The sequence below is a fragment of the Bubalus kerabau genome, chromosome 4 (genome assembly GCF_029407905.1).
Source record: "Bubalus kerabau isolate K-KA32 ecotype Philippines breed swamp buffalo chromosome 4, PCC_UOA_SB_1v2, whole genome shotgun sequence".
In the NCBI taxonomy this organism is placed as follows: Eukaryota; Metazoa; Chordata; class Mammalia; order Artiodactyla; family Bovidae; genus Bubalus; species Bubalus kerabau.
Window position 1 is genome coordinate 147,521,057 of NC_073627.1, and position 16,574 is coordinate 147,537,630.

Sequence of the window (16,574 nt, forward strand, 5' to 3'; positions counted from 1 at the left end):
CACTCAGCCAAGATGGATGCTAGCGAGAGGGATTCTGGGAAGTGGATGGACACGCGGTATCTCCTTTTGACCTTTCCCGAACTCTTCCGGTTGGTGGTGGCTTATTAGTTCCGTATTCCTTACCAGGATCTCCTGCCCTAAAACAACTCATGCAAATGGTTACTAAATTAATATCAGGTATTTAATACTGAATATTTACCAGTTTACATGAACCTGGAATTTATTGTTTAATTTAGAATTATTTGATTTGTAAGCGCTTATCTTTCTTTAAGCCAATTAAATAGAGCTTATTTACAAATTAATCCCAAAAAGATTATCCAGAGAAAAATACATACTGAGACATATTTAGCCAGACACAACTGCAAGATCTAGTTTCATTTTCTAAGTTTAGTCATGAATTAGATATTTTAATATAAATTTTACTAGTTTATAAAAAACAGTTGGAATAAATAAAACTTTTAAAGGCTTTTTTTCCCTTTTTCCTCAGTGTCAGGGGTTAGAGATGGTCTAGATAACTGTTCCTGAGAGCCCCAGTCTCAAGGCACAGAGAAAGAAAATCAAGTTCTAACAAAATGGCGGCAGGTCTAAACCAAATGGTGGCCAGACAAAGCAAAATGTCCATCAAAAATTACAACACAGAACACAAAGTTAAAACATACACATATAAACCTGGCAGTCCTCATCAGACACTCCCTTAAATACAAAAATACAGTCTCTCAGAAAACCTCCTATAGAGACACAGAACTTCAGATCCAAGTACTAACACTTTAAGGAAACTATCTCAGGTCTTCAAAGATTTTAAAGGGAGGAAAGGAAGCCAGGTTGAAAGAAGAAGGGGGAGGAGGTGGGAGAGGGGGCGCCAAAGAGGTGGCCTTACAGACATCTCCTGCCACCTGCAGATACCCAGGCATTATGGGACTTTACCCTGGGCTCCAGAGAAGGGAGGACTGGAACTCAGCTCTACCAGAAATCAGACCAGAACAGAACCAGAATTCGAGTTCTCTGCCAAGAGGAGGTGATCAGTCTCCAATCCTCAGCTCAGGCTGAGGCCCTTCGACCAGATTCCTGCATCCAGGACCTGGGGACTAGAAAAAAGGGGGAAGATAGGGAGGGTTAAGGAGAGGAAAGAGAGAGAGAAGGGGAGAGAGGTCAATAAAGTCTCTTGTTCCTTACTGGTCAGGGCACTCTGGCCAGTTGTCTGCATCAGGAGGAGACCAGGGACAAAAAGGTCCCAGTTGCAGCCGCTGAGTCTGGTCCATTGGCAGGCAAGCTGGCCCCTGAGTACCCTGAGTGGTCAGGATGTCAGTCTCAGTGAAGAGTCCCATCAGAGTCGCCATTTGTTGCAGGAAGGGGGACCCCTTCCAGGGCCCCAAACTGGGATCTTGTCTAACACTCAGAAATGAATTGTCCGAGGAGACACATGTGCTGACAAAGCAAGAGATTTTATTGGGAAAGGGCACCCGGGTGGAGAGCAGTTGTGCTGGAGTCGAGCTCCGGCAGCCAGGGAATCCTCCTGAAGGGGTGAGCACTGTTGGCGGACAATGATGTAGCCTCTGACTCGTAGTATGGAACTACATGTTTATTTCAAGCTTCAGGTTTTCTTTTATACTTTGACAAAAGCTTTAGGTCAGAGGTTTGACATTTTTAGTTTCCCCCACCCAGATTTACTGTCTCCAGAAATCATTGTTGTCCTTCAAACAGAGTTCCTGCTTCAGCGATTCTCTCAGAATCGGCTTTACTATCTATTATTTACTTTCTCTTATGTGTCCTGTACTTAACTTGTGATTACATTGTAACTCATGCTACATTCCTCAGTTTATTTCTTATCTTTCTAAATCCTGTTTGCTCCTAGCATCTTAAGATCACTATCTCCTAAAAAGGCTTCTAGCTATTCTTAATTATTCCTAAACCCTAAACTCAGCAAACTTCTTTTGCCATAAACATTCCCCTCACAAACAGGTCTCAGATAATAATCCTTCCTATGGCCTCAAGCTGCAGCCTGCATGCTCATCCTGGGACATTCTTTGTAAAGATCCTTGAACAAATGTCAATGGTTATTTTATAGATTATTTTCTGGGCACAACTGCAGAAGGCTTTGTGCTTTCTCCCTCTCCTCTCAAGAACAATAAGCACTTTAACATTCTTTCCAGCCAACTCAATCGAAGAAAGGAAGAAACAAGTCAGAATCACAAGAGCTAACCCCTTCATCCTGGGACCGTGCCTGCGAGATGAGGAGAGGGGGTTGGGGGCCGTGCCTCCATTTTGTCAGTAATGCCTAACGTGGCTCCCAACATAGTAGGGTAAGGGAACCCAGGAGAGCTGCTCTGCCGCGTGGCTCACAGTAGTTTCCGGGTTGTCTTTGGCTAATCAGTCTAATTCAGAGTCTTTCCTGGTGGCGCACACATCACTCAGCCAAGATGGATGCTAGCGAGAGGGATTCTGGGAAGTGGATGGACACATGGTGTCTTCTTTTGACCTTTCCCGAACTCTTTCAGTTGGTGGTGGCTTATTAGTTCCGTATTCCTTACCAGGATGTCCTGTCATAAAACAACTCATGCGAATGGTTACTAAAGGGCCTGACCAGGGTGGGCGGTTTCAGTCAGTGTGCTTCCCCTAACAATAACATATGATACAGCCTTAATAATTAAAGCAATATGGTGCTGATTAGACCATAACCTTTGTCATATATTTATTTCACAAAGTTTATGATTTAATCAGTGGAAAGAGTATGGTCTCTTAAATAAATGATGCTAGGAAAACTGGTCATCCATTTAGGAGGAAATGTAAAAATTAAAAAAAAAATTAGAAGCTTAAATATAAAAAGTAAAATAAAAACCAAATGTGAAAATCTAGGCTATGACATATATCCTAGAATTTAGTAAGACTCTTATAACCAAGACTGTAAAATCAGAAGTTATCAAACAAAAACATACATATTTGACTATATAAAAAATTAAGAAGTTGTGTATGGAAAAGATAACCAGAGACAAAGTCAATAGACATACCACAGATCTGGAAAGAATGTTTATGAGGGAGATGACAAAAGGCGAATTTTTTTAGTAAGCAAAGAGCTCTTAGAAGCAAAAGATGATCTAAGAGAAAAAGGGGAAAGATGTAAATAGACAGTTCTAGACAAATGGAAGTGCAAACCCAAATGTCAACAAACAAGTGAAAAGACATTTAAATTAATTAGTAGTTAGATCAAAGGAAGTGAGAAAACAATGAGATATTACTTGAACAGCCAAGAGACAGGCTAAACATTGTGGAAGCTCTGTGACAGTAGGTCTCCTTAGGATACCTCTGAAGGAAATGCACCATCAATGTTGCTGATGGAAATGCAGATTCTTTTTGGAAGCAGATCTAGCTACACCTTTAAAATGTAAAATAAATGTAAAATACAACCACTCGGCCCCGCCCAGTTCTGAGACTCTTACCCTACACTCCCTCCCAAAAAAAAAACTACAAAAGAAAGAATGCTATGTTTATTTATCCTAGCAATCTCAATAGAAATAATTTCTTTTCCCCCAAAATTTCTAGACGAAGTGCTAGAACCTCATTTGGTCTAGGTAATGCACCCATGTACCTTAGGAGTGAGAGAGAGAGTAGGCTCCCTGAAGGAAAACCAAGGGTGTCATTAGAAGAAAAATTTCCTCCACCAAGGTGTTCCATAAGTCGGCCCTGGTCCATGTGCCCTGTGAGAAGGTAGGAGTAAGCATTTGGATTCTTTTATAATAATTTGGAAGGATAATTTTATACGTGTTGAATTGACCAATAAAAATTGGGGGCTTCCACTTTGTAGGTATCATTTCATTTGGGTGATATGGTATCTTCTCTGCAGATAGGAACTTTGCCAAGCTACAGTGTATGGAGACCAAAAGCACTCACCTTGAGCAGATAAATGCCTGCCAGCAGTACAGTATGCTGGGGGACCTGATACGGATGGTGCTTGTACTTATGAAGTGACTCTTCCAACCCTGAATAGAAACAATCAATTAATTTGTTGCAAGAAAGTGTGAATGAACTTCTGTCGTTTCACACTGTCTTTACAAAACCCTCTTGGTAAAGAAAGGATAGAGCTGATTTTGCCCCACCCCTTCAGGAAGATATCCACAAAGACACTGGGACCTCAAGATTATGGTTTAGACCATGCCTCTGTATTTATTTTTATTAATATATTTTTATTTATTTTTAAGTGATAGATGGAAAAATAACCCAGTCTTTCACCACAAATTGTTGGAGAAGTTCTATGCTATATGTTGATGCTAGCTGTTTTCTCTTGTTTTTGAGGCAAATAAGTTGTTAGTTGTAGGAACTTAAGGGCTCACCAATGTCTGAAGATTAATAAAAATGTAGGAAACAAACTTCTGATTCTTCAAAGAATGTCATTAATAGCTACAGGATGCCAAGTGACAGCACAACCCAGATTTTCTGATTCCTCATAGAGCAGACAAGAGCAGCTGTTCTCTGGGGGTGGGAAGTGTACTCCACACTATTGCTTTGTGAGATCAAGATACTGGCTGTGTGTCAACAAGAGGAAATCCCACTGAATCAGCAGGCACTTCGATTCTCATGAAACTTGACTTTCAAACTTTATGAAAGACAGATATTAATGAAACAAATTTAAAGTCCAAATAGACCATTTGAAGCATAATCTGTTTTACCTTCCCTGACATGCAGTTGGCAGTCAGTATCAGTCAGTTCAGTTGTGTCCGACTCTTTGTGACCTCATGGACTGCAGCACTCCAGGTTTCCTGTCCAACACCAACTCCCAGAGCCTACTCAAATTCAAGTGCATCAAATCAGTGATGCCATCTAGCCATCTCATCCTCTGTTGTCCCCTTCTCCTCCCACTTTCAATCTTTCCCAGCATCAGGGTATTTTCCAATGAGTTGATTCGTCACATCAGGTGGCCAAAGTATTGGAGTTTCAGCTTCCCCATCAGTCCTTCCAATGAATATTCAGGACTGATTGCCTTTAGGATGGACTGGTTGGATCTCCTTGCAGTACAAGGGGCTCTCAAAAAGTTTTCTCCAACACCACATTTCAAAAGCATCAATTCTTTGGCACTCAGCTTTCTTTATAGTCCAACTCTCACATCCATACATGACTACTGGAAAAACCATAGCTTTGACTAGATGAACGTTTGTTGACAAAGTAATGTCTCTGCTTTTTAATGTGCTTTCTAGGTTGGTCATAGCTTTTCTTCCAAGGAACAAGTGTCTTTTAATTTCATGGCTGCAGTCACCATCTGCAGTGATTTTGGAGCCCCCCAAAATAAAGTTTCTCACTGTTTTCATTGTTTCCTCATCTATTCGCCATGAAGTGGTGGGACCAGATGCCATGATCTTAGTTTTCTGAATGTTGAGTTGAGTTCTGAATGTGCCATCAGTATAGTTTTCTACAATGAGTAATTTTTCCAAGATAGCACCTTATGCATATTTGGACATGACATCTTAAGTTCTTCAATAATTCGGGCCAATTCTTTAGTGGACATGGTAGGATGTTTGAAAGCTGTGCCAAGCGTTGTTGTAAAATCTGGTTTTTCACTATTGATATCAAGAAGAAACTTTTTGTAAATGTGTCATAAATATGGATAAACTGTTCTCTAAACATTAAAACATAATTTGTGAGAGAGCTTCTCAATTATCTTAAAATTTTGCTTTTTTCCCTTGTAAAAGTCTAAGCAAAGGCAATAGGCTTCCTCTCCACATTCCATCCTCCCCCGTCAAGAAAACCTTGTCAACAACAAAATTATCTATCAACAAGTTAACGTAAAATTTATGAGTGTGTGGTTAATGTTTCTCAAAGAATTTGGGAGAGGGGCATTAGAATTGCTTCTATTTTTATTGCTAAATATATATAATTATCATAAAGTATCTTGGGAAAAATCTATGATCTTATTGACTGATAGTTGACAAACTGTCTAAGGCTCTTTTGAAATGTGAATCCCAGGACTGTATCAAATGTATCACAAATAAGTTCATAGTCTTCCTACATTTTAAAGCTGCTTTCATATTTACCTGCTCCTTTGTTACTGACTTTGATTCAGTTGAAGCCAACAGGTATTTATGGAATGCTTAATTATATATGTCAGAAAGCTGAAGCATTTTAAAAAAGACTCTTCCTACTTTCTACTTTGTTCTGTTATCATTGTTATTATTAATAGACTTTATTTTTATAAGTACTGCTAAGTTTACAGAAAAATTGATTGGAAAGTATCAAGTTCCCATGTATCTCCTGCCCTTTTTTCCCTGGCTTGTTCCCCATTTTATTTACATGTTTTATTAGTATGATACATTTGGTACAATTAATAAACAAATATCAACAGTTATTATTAACTAAAGCCTATAGTTTACCTTAGGGTTCACTCTTTGTGTTGTACATTCTATGGGTTTTGACAAACGTATAATTTCATATATTGACCAGTCTGTATCATACCATTATTATACAGGATAGTTTGACTGTACTGACAAACCCGCTAGAAACTTTCTGTTTTAACCTAAAACTGATGTTAAATTGAATCATGGATGTTAAATTGAATCTTTTCATTTATAGCTTTATTATTTAAAGTTTCCACATTTAGTATTTCTTTTTAAAAAAATGTTATTTATTTTTAGCTGCAATGGGTCTTTGTTGCTGCATGCAGGCTTTCTCTGGTTGCAGTGAGGGGGGCTACTCGCTTGTTGCCGTGCATGGGCTTCTTGTGGTGGCATTTCCTGTTGGAGAGCACAGGCTCCAGGGCATGCAGGCTTCAGTATTGTGGTTCCTGGGCTCTAGAGAGACCACAGGCTCAGTAGTTACAGCATACGGGCTTAGCTTCCCTAAGGCATATGGAATCTTCTCAGACCAAGGCTCGAACATGTTTCCCCTGCATTGGAAGGATTCTTAACCACTAGACCTCCAGGGAAGTCCAGTATTTCTTTTTTCTTCTGTTGAAAAAATAGTGAGGCCATACATACCATTTGAATCCAAAATTTGTACACATGTCCCTAAATGATTAACCATTTACATTGATAGAATCTTTCATATACTTCAGTTACCCACCTCAGATATATTTATTGAGTTCTTACCTGGATCAGCACTCCGTTCCAACAGTCTTTTGATTAGAGGTGCTTGTGATAGGTGGCTTTATGCCATAGAGCTTCATTTCATGCATAGATATACATTTAATTACCAAAGCTCCTTTCACCATGTTTTCTTTGTCACTTTATTTTTATTATTATTCAAATGCATTTCTGAATAGGAAATATATGTATATAGTGCAAAACATACAAGGTATAAAAACATTCACATGTCCAGAAAGACTCCACTCACCTTTGCACCCACATACTCACCTCCCTCAACAACTGTTATCAAAGTTTTATATGTGTCCCCAGAGATGTTACATACATATACAAAATAAATCTTTTAAAATAATAATCTTTGCCTTTTTTTCACTTAATAATATATTTTGGACGCTGTTCCAAGCACTGACCTATTACTTGCTTATCCTTTTGATGAGTGCATAGTATCCCATTTTTTTTGATGTTCCATACATTATTTAGCCAGTCCTTTACTGATGAACAAAGTTCATCTTTTGTGGTTTCAATGCAGCAGTGAGTAACCTTGCACATTTGTCTTTTCATAAGTACTTTAATACAGCCAGAGGATACATTTTAGGAAGTCACATTACTGCATCAAAGAGGAGGTACATTTTAAGCTGTGATAGATCAACTGTTCTATTTATGATAGTGTTACTAAGCAAGTTCACTGCCCCTATGTACACAGAAGCCAATACCATGACACCAGCTTTTGAGAAAATGAAGAGCTTTATTGTGAGGTTGACCAGCAAAGAGACAGGAGGCCGGACTCAAATCTGCCTCCATGATCCATGGTTCAGGGTGAAATTTAAAAGGTTGGGGAGTTTCAAATTTGGAGGCTGATTGGCTAGTCTTGAATCAGTTCATGTAAGCTATGAACTGATGTATGGACTGATGATGGAAGTCAGATTTTCCATATTGACCAATTTCTTGCTTCACAAAGGGCTCTGGTGGCAACATTTCTATTTGAGTTAGGTGGGCTGGGGGTTCTTAGTTCCGAGGTCATCCTGGAGACATGGTTTTCCAACCTGCACAGGTGCAGTGCTATTCTCTAAAAAACTCAAGTTTTGATTAATCAATCAACCTATTTAAGGAGGCAAAACCAGTTTCTGCTGGCTTATGTGCTGTTTCAATGGGTCAGCCATTCCCCATAGAAGTTGTGTCAGCGTATGGGAGTGTTGTCTGCTTGCATCATCACCAGCACAACATGTTATTAAACTTTTGGATCTTTGCCAATCTGATAGATGAAAATTATACCTCATTGTAGCTTTAATTTTAATTTCTCTTATTATGTGTAAGACAAACATTATTATTTATGTCTTCAGTAAATTAATAAGGTAAAGATTGATGGCATTTAAGTTGAAGGCAGTTAAGTGATCCAACAGCACCTAATAAGTGAGAATGCCCAGAAAGTGATCTGCTAAGCTTGCCACCTTGGCCACCACTTCACCTTGTTTCCATAGCACCCAGCACAGTGTGGGGGATGAAAGGTTTGCCTTTCCTGGGAGTTTTCCTATCCTTGGTCTTAGTAGTTCTCAAAAAAGGTGTTGAAGAATGCCTGTTATAAAGGGAAATAAAACTCCTTACTAAAATGGCAAGATCAATGAATTCTAAAGAATCCTCCCAAAATCCCTTTAAAATCTTAGGTATTCACCCTCACCTCTACCCTGAGATAGATCTGAATCAATATTAAGAAACTTGATACTTTCCAATCTATCCTGAATCTGAGTAACCACAATGATTGACATAAAATTCATGTTCTAGACTTCTAGGAGAGGTGAATTTATCCTAATACTGATGACACATATTTGAAAAAACGCTCTTTCTTTTCCACTTCCTACTCAGAAACACTAGTTTCCTCTCTGTATGTGACTTCAAACTTGGACCTTTGGTTTCCTTATCCTCTGGGACCCTGAGAACCTGTGGTTTCTGAGTAGCAGTTAAAGACTTTGCCTTCATTCATGACGTATATGCATATATCATTGGAGTTTGTTGGCAGGTGGAGGTTTGTCCCTGACTTGTGCTGTCTCTTGATACTCCTGTCCCAGTTTGCTGCTGAAGGAGGATTATTCACCCTGATCATCATTTGCCTGAAGTCAGGGTTGGGTCTTGGAATATGAGAAAAGACAGAGCCATCTGGGGAGGAGTGGGTTTCCCAGGGCAGAACAGCTTGTGGAAATTTGACAACTGTTAAGCAAATCAACAAAGCGACTAAATGAAGCAAACTTTCTGGAATAGAAGTACTATCAATCCTGAATTATAAATTTTCAGTTATTATCCTTTATTTACCAAATATTGAGCCCCTACTATGTATCAAGTACTGTTCTACGTTTTAAAGATCTAGCAAATGACTAGCATGGGAAATATGCCTGCATATAGGGTTGTTTTGGGGTTCCCAGGTGGCACTAGTGGTAAAGAACCCACCTGCCAATGCAGGAGACATAAGAGTAGTGGGTTCGATTCATAGGTCAGGAAGATCCCCTGGAGGAGGGCATGGCAACCCACTCCAGTACTCTTGCCTGGAGAATTCCATGGACAGGGGAGCCTGACAGACTACAGTCCGTGGGGTCGCAAAGAGTCAGACACGACTAAGTGACTAAGCACAGCACCAACGCAGGGTTGTTTTATCCAAAGGTCATTGTAATTGTCTTTCCCTATTCTTATGGTGGATCTGAGGACCTAGTGAATCATACCTAGAAAAGAAACATCCATTTCTAGTAAACCACAGCTGCCCTTAGACTCAGCCTTATCTCTTTGCTACAAACAAAAGAAGTGAGCTGAATTCTTTCCTAACATAGAGCACATCGTCTAGATTCCAGGAAGAAAAGTCTTTAAGATTCTCAAGTCCTTAAAAACCATCTGGGGGAAGCATAAATGACAAGGAGAAAAAGCACCGGTTTGAAAGCTGGTCAGCCACTTTTCTGCCAAGGGCTTGTCAAAATTGCTCAAGAGAAAGAAAAAAGAGAAACAAGTGCACATATACATTTTTTAAGTAGCCAGCAACCAAGACAACACCAATTATTCAACCACAGTAAAGAAACCAGCAGCCAAACCACACTGATTATTTAACCGCGTATCCAAGTGCTGAACACAGCCATAGCCAGCCACGTTAATTTAATGTAAATATCCTGAGTAACCAGCCCCTGTGGAGGCAAGTGTTGCAGCAAAGGACAGGGCCTCACCTTTCCTTGTCTTGGCTCCAGATGTTTGGAGCTGGAAAACTGGCTATAATCCAACTAATATCCCACCCCCTCTTTTTCTCCGTTTTGCATTTTTGTTTCCCTAAAACCCTGATTCATTTTTTTTCTTACTGATCCACTGGTCTCATACGCACACACAAACTCAGGGAAACATTTCATTTGGTGAATTCTGTTCTTTTCCTCTTGATTTGTACCTTTTCTTTCCTTTCCTTTTCATTTCAATCGTCTTTCTTCTTTTCAACCTCATTGCTTTCATTCCCGTGTATTTGATTCCTGTTTATTTAATTTTTACTTATCATCATATATAAAGTTTATTCTTAGTAAGTGTTTATAAGGAAAACATAAACTTTCTTCTTTGCAACTTGCAACTGCAGAAATTTCCACTAGGTTGAATTTTACTGTAAAATAGTTCCTTTCACTGGGAAATACCCAGACTTGTGAGCCCGGATGTCCAAGTTTGAAAACATAGTCCTATTTTCACTGGCCACAAATATAAACATCTGACTCAAGGTCAGCCAACCCATTCATGTCTATCTTCTGCCTTGCTCGCTGGTGTCCAAAGCTGCCAAGTAAGAAGATCAAGTCTGCTGTGCTGTAAGGACTCTCAAGCTCCAAGGAGACATTACACGAGTAGGTGTCCCAATCCATAGTTCCACCTGAGTCAGTCTTCCAGTCATCCCAGGCCAGGTGTCAGATATATAGGAAGCAGCATCAGGTGCTTCCAGCCCCCAGCTCTCTGGTCATGCCCCCTCCAGCTGCTTAAGTCTTCCCCACCCAGATCTCAGACACTGTGGAGCGGAAACCTAGTCCTCCCTGTCTGAATTCTTGTGCCCCATCTGATTTCTTGATCCACAGAATCTATGAACATAGAAAAATGGTTATTCTTTAATGCCACTAAATTTAAGCTAGTTAGTTACATAGTGATAGATGACTTGAATCCCAGTTCAAAGGCTATTCTGAGAACTAAAGAAATGATTGTATGTAAAAATGCTTAAAACTAGACCAGTGCCAGCCACATTGTAAGTTGCCCTTCCTCAGTGGTAGCTTTTATCATTACTGTGATAAAATTTCCACTGATAAATATAGGAAATTCAAAGAATTATTTAATAAAAATGCTCTTCTCTCATTCATCTTTAAAACTTCATAAGACAATTTGGAGCAGAATTAAGGAGTTTGTAAGTTATATTGTACTCCCCAAGATCAATGTCCTTACAAGCTCAGATAGAGAGAGACTGTACAACGATTTTCTAATAAATTGATAATTTACAGTCTGATGTGATAAAGGTCCAGAAAAACAAAGCCCTCTGTACTATAACAGAATTTTCCCCAAGAGAAGGTCCAGAATCCTGCTCCCTTTTGTGTTCCTCTGAGCACCCAGCAAAAAAGCGGACTCCCTAACGATGTTTGCCTCGCTGACTTGATCAATGCAGTTGTGTTCATTATCTTGCATAAACTTCTGGGAAAACATTGCTTTATTTAGTATTTTCTCTATTTTTGCTTTTAAATTTGTAATATTTTCTGAGACGCTGATTGGTAATCTCATAAAATTTAAATCGATGTTTATGGATTAAATAGCCAGTATTGTTAAGAATGTACAGTGCAGTGTAAACACAAAACTCTTGCACAATCTTTTCCTGGACTTGTGCTTTTTTGAACTGGGTTCAAATCTAAACTGAGCAAGGCCACACAGGGCGTTAGAGCAAAAAATGTAAAGCTGGAATGCACGGAACCCCCTTGACTGGGGAAGATAGACCTTGGAGGAGGGAATTTTAAGGACATGCTTTTTATTTCTGGTCACCTGGCAAGCCAATCTACAAAAACATACCACACAAATGTGTTTTTCAAGCCACACACATTGTCTTAGTTAGAAAAACAACTTCAAACATCACATAGTGTTTTGGAAATTATTTGCTGAATATGTCAACATACCCCCTGAAAGAAAAGCACTTGCCTAGTTTTTGGACAGTCCTCATGTGCAGATTTCTTAAATTTGAAATAACAAAATAGTTAATATGATTATTTGGAGATGTATCCCATTTTTAGATGGCCTGTTGAATGCTTTGCTCTGAATAATTAAATGTGTCTCATCTTATGGCGAGCAGTCCCTGTGGGTGAGAGGGCAGACAGGAAAGGGAAGAAATGCCAGTAGGAGGAGCAGAGGGGCAAAGGAAAGACAAAGGAAGGGGAGAGAACAGATAGAGAGTGTGGATGGTTTCAGCAAACGGTACTCTCCTTTGAAAACTCCTAGTCTCCACAGTTTTACTACAGCAAATATTAGTGCTTCTGTTTACATTTACAGTCAGTACAGAACAATCTACATATACAAAGTGAAAATTATTTAGGGCTGGTTTTTCTCAGTCAAAATGAAGTCTGGGGTAATTGTATTGCTTATGAGTTCCTATGTATTGACCTAGTTTGGAATGTTCCTTTGCAGGGGCTGTTGACTTTATGGATCAGAATCACCATCATGAGTGTGGGAAGCATGATCTCAAGTTTCAGGTAAGCAGCCTAGAGAACATTTTTGTCTCAAACAGAGAGAGCACACATCAACTAAACATCCATATGCAATTGATTTGGCTACTTGCACTAACTTTATTTCAGTGGCTTGCCCAATATTCTATCTTGCAATTCATGGATTATCACCATTATCAATGAATAGCTTTTACTAAACACTCACATTTACAGTACATGTCATTGGTTGAACATAAAGTGTATGTTACATGGAGAACTGAGCTTACGTGTGCATTGTGCCCTTAATCCTACCTCATCCTTCCTATTTTATCGATGAAAGGTTGAGATTGTCAGTGCCATACACTGAGTAAGCAAAAGAACTGGGATTTGGAGCTAGGTCTAGCTGACTCCAAAATCTACCTTATTTTACATGACATGATACACAATGCTTACTTGGAACAGTTGGTATCGGGAAACTGGTCTACTGGGGTCTTAAATAATCCTTTCGTCTTTGTAGTCTCTAGCTTAATGTTGGCCAATTATTCCAGCAGACAAACCAAGCAGGTTGGAGGAGGGGGCTGACTTTGATATCAGCTTGTTGAGATGGCAATCCAAGCCCAACTTTGATACCATCACGGTGAAGTCAGCCTGGCACAGCCCCCACTTGCCAACTGCCTCAGAATTGTGGTCTAGCCACAAGCCAGACACCATAGGCTCTCAGACTGGTGAAAAGGCTGGGCAAAAGGCTTGGAGAGAAATGGGCGACCTGTAGACTGCGGGTTTTCCAGGCCTGCCAAGCTTTGCTTTCTCAAAGAGAATGAAAACTAAGTAGTTGGCTGTCTTGGATTCAGGGTAATGATCCCAATAAATTCACATGTATCAAGTGACTCTTTTTGCATGTGTAGGCAGCACTGGAAATAAATAACTGAAAAGAAATAATTATTTGATGCTATCTCAAATGTCTCTGTTCCCAATTTTGCATAAAAGCTTGTTGATGACTTCTTTGAGTCATCCTGATGTATGTGTGGGACCTATAAATATATATTGAGCACTCATGGTATAATGTGTCAGGAGCAATACTTTTTCCTGAATTTATTTTGCACTCAGTGTTCATATTAACTAAGCTAACACTCTGCCATGGTGCCAGATCTGGGTAACGGTGATCTTTTTCTCTATTCCTCCAGCCTCAGAGAGGGTATCACATTGGCTCTTGCCAGCCTCTGGGTTGTACCACCATTGTGGGCTCTGCTTCTTAGCTTCTATCATCTTTGAAAGTATAAAAGTGTTAGTTGCTCAGCTGTGTCTAACTCTTTGTGATCCCATGGACCATAGCCCGCCATGCTCCTCTGTCCATAGGATTCTCCAGGCAAGAATACTGGAGTGGGTTGCCATCCCCATCTCCATTTATCATCTGTGGAAGGAATTACATTTCCTCTATTTTATATACCTAGAGTGGTTTGTTTTCCTGGTTTGACCCTGACAGATATAGTTTTTATTCAGAATTTGTTTTATATGTATATGAATTGCCTTTGATATAAGATTTTAGTAAGATCTAGAATGGGAGTCTTTCAGTTTTACAAATGTTCTGTGGGTTCTTACTATGTACAAAGTGGTTACATAGGTAACAATTTACTGATTGTTACACAGTCAGGGTCTAAAAATTTGAGATCAGCAAAAAGTTTTTTTTCAGGTCAGTGGAATATAATTGACTCAATCAATTTTCTGCCTGCATATAAGAAGAAGATACTTGGAGATGGAAACATTTATGAATGTTCCTGTTTGAACTGTGTCAAAGTCAGGGCTTTTTCTATGATGGTGTCATCAGATTGCCTACTGGTGTGTGTTCTCAGAGAATGTGAGCAAGTTCATCCAAACTGTAATGTATACTGATTATCTTGCAGGAAAAGTTAGGATCATATTCAGAAAGGAGGGTGGTACCCATGTTTCCTCCCACCCTCAATACAAATACATGAGGATTGAACCCAATGGGCCATTAAGAACTTCCAGATCATCAGTCATTGATCTATGAAGCCTATGAGGTCCACCCACCAGATAAATTTACTAGTAAGGATGGCAAGAGACAGAATAAGGGAGGCATGAGAAGAGCCCTTTGTAATTTTTCATGACATTTAAATGAGCAAATAAGCTAGTGGTTAGGATAATCCCAAATAAACTGTGTTGACTGACTAATTTTGTGCATTTTATTTACCAAAGAACATGCATGCAAATTCTTATATTATAAATCATGATATATTGAGGGATGCCAAGAAATCATGGATTTTCACTGACTAAAATCACCCGATTTCTCAGGGAGGTGGAAGTTAGAGCTTGGAGTATCTTTAACCACTCTTCCCTGATACTGCCAGAATCTTGCTTTTATTCAGACCTCCTCCTTGCATTAGCCTCAGAGAGGAAGAGGCTAGAAGATGTAGCAGACCCAATATAGTAGAGAAGAGCATGAAAAGAAGGAAGGACTAGAAGAGAAAGAAAGAGGAGGGGTGGAAGTACAGAGTAACAAACCGTCAAGGAACTGTAATGGGTAAGGCCACAGCCATTCCAGATGCTGTTGCCTGAACGCTTCCTGCTTACCTCCATTTCCTGCTTCTCCTATTGCCCTGTGCAGCCCTCCTTGTTGCCCTGGCCCTGTGAGGATGGGTTGAAGGACTCTGAATTTGTTTTCATCTCCTTGCTCAGGTAGGAAGTAAGCTTCACTTCCTTATCTTACCTATCCTTATCCTTCTGTACTTAAAGTATACTTTTATTTTTAAAATGTTAAATATGAAAACCTTTCTCATCACCATTTTTCTTCTTGAAATTCAGCCAATTTTGTAGACTGATTGGCCACCAGTTCTCCATTTTCCTTACTGGCTATGGGACTCAAACCATTTCCAGCTCCCTTTTATGTTTGCTCAGCTAAAAATACAATTCACCCCTTCCCACTTCAGCAACTGAAGAAGTTGAAATATATAGTTTACTTGTTTTGTTGGGCTTCCCAAATTACTCAGCAGGTTAAGAATTCACCTGCAGTGCAGGAGACACAGGAAGTTTGAGTTTGATCCGTGGGTTGGGAAGATCCCTTGGAGGAAGAAATGGCAACCCACTCCAGTATTCTTGCCTGAGAAATCCCATGGATAGAGGAGCTTGGCGGGCTGCAGTCCTAAGGACTGCGGAGTCAGACACGACTGAGTGACTGAGCATAGCACAGCACTTGGTTAAAAAGTAGCACATTTGGATATCAAATTAATTTGGTTCAAATCGAGGACAAACGAATATTGAGCCAGCTTGGAAATGATATTTAAGGCTCTTTCCCCCTCTTGGGTGACACAAGATACCAAAACTTCACAACAGATTGAGATTTCAATTGGTAGTTACTGAAGAGGGCACTCCTTTCCACTTCTTCCCCTACTTTCCTCTTTAAAGAATTTCCTGAACTGACTGAATTTAGAATAGAAAATAATAGTAAGCATTACTTTGGAAACAGTGTGGTCTAGTTGGTGTCGAAAACTTTAAACTTTTAAATGTTCTCTTTGTGAAGGAATTTGCTAATTATCCAGCAGATGTTTTTTCTTTTTATCCCTTATGCGTCATAGTTTCCTTAAAATTCTCTCCCTCCTTTCCTTTCTTTCTCTGGCTCTAGGCTCTGGCTCCATCTCCCCCTCTCCCTCTCTTTTCAAGCAGTGAGGACAGGTTCAAAGAATGTGCAAAGCTTATATACCTCAGAGCCAAAGTCCTAAGGCTCTGTCTTGATGAGAAACCCTCTTACTTTAATTATAACCTCTTCTTGAAGACTCTCTTCCAACTGAGTGATTTGTGTGTCCTGGAACTAATTTTATTAAGTGGGTTG

The 16,574-nt window shown here is 39.6% G+C and overlaps 2 long non-coding RNA genes across 4 annotated transcripts in view; one reads left to right on the plus strand and one right to left on the minus strand.

Annotated features, from left to right (window-relative positions):
• On the minus strand, nt 1-16,361 carry LOC129650465 (uncharacterized). 2 transcript variants are annotated; one of them, XR_008713775.1, is made up of 4 exons: nt 15,320-16,361; nt 3,886-3,974; nt 3,584-3,692; nt 1-137 (listed from the first exon to the last, which is right to left on the minus strand). It is a non-coding gene; the product is annotated as an uncharacterized LOC129650465 (long non-coding RNA). The 2 variants fall into 2 exon arrangements; XR_008713776.1 differs by having other exon boundaries at nt 12-146.
• LOC129650467 (uncharacterized) overlaps nt 6,553-16,574 on the plus strand; it is a 26,082-nt gene continuing 16,060 nt past the window's right edge. The window contains exons 1-2 of one of the 2 annotated variants that reach the window (XR_008713779.1): nt 6,553-11,298; nt 12,714-12,778. This is a non-coding gene — a long non-coding RNA (uncharacterized LOC129650467). The other variant, XR_008713780.1, reaches the window with a different exon arrangement.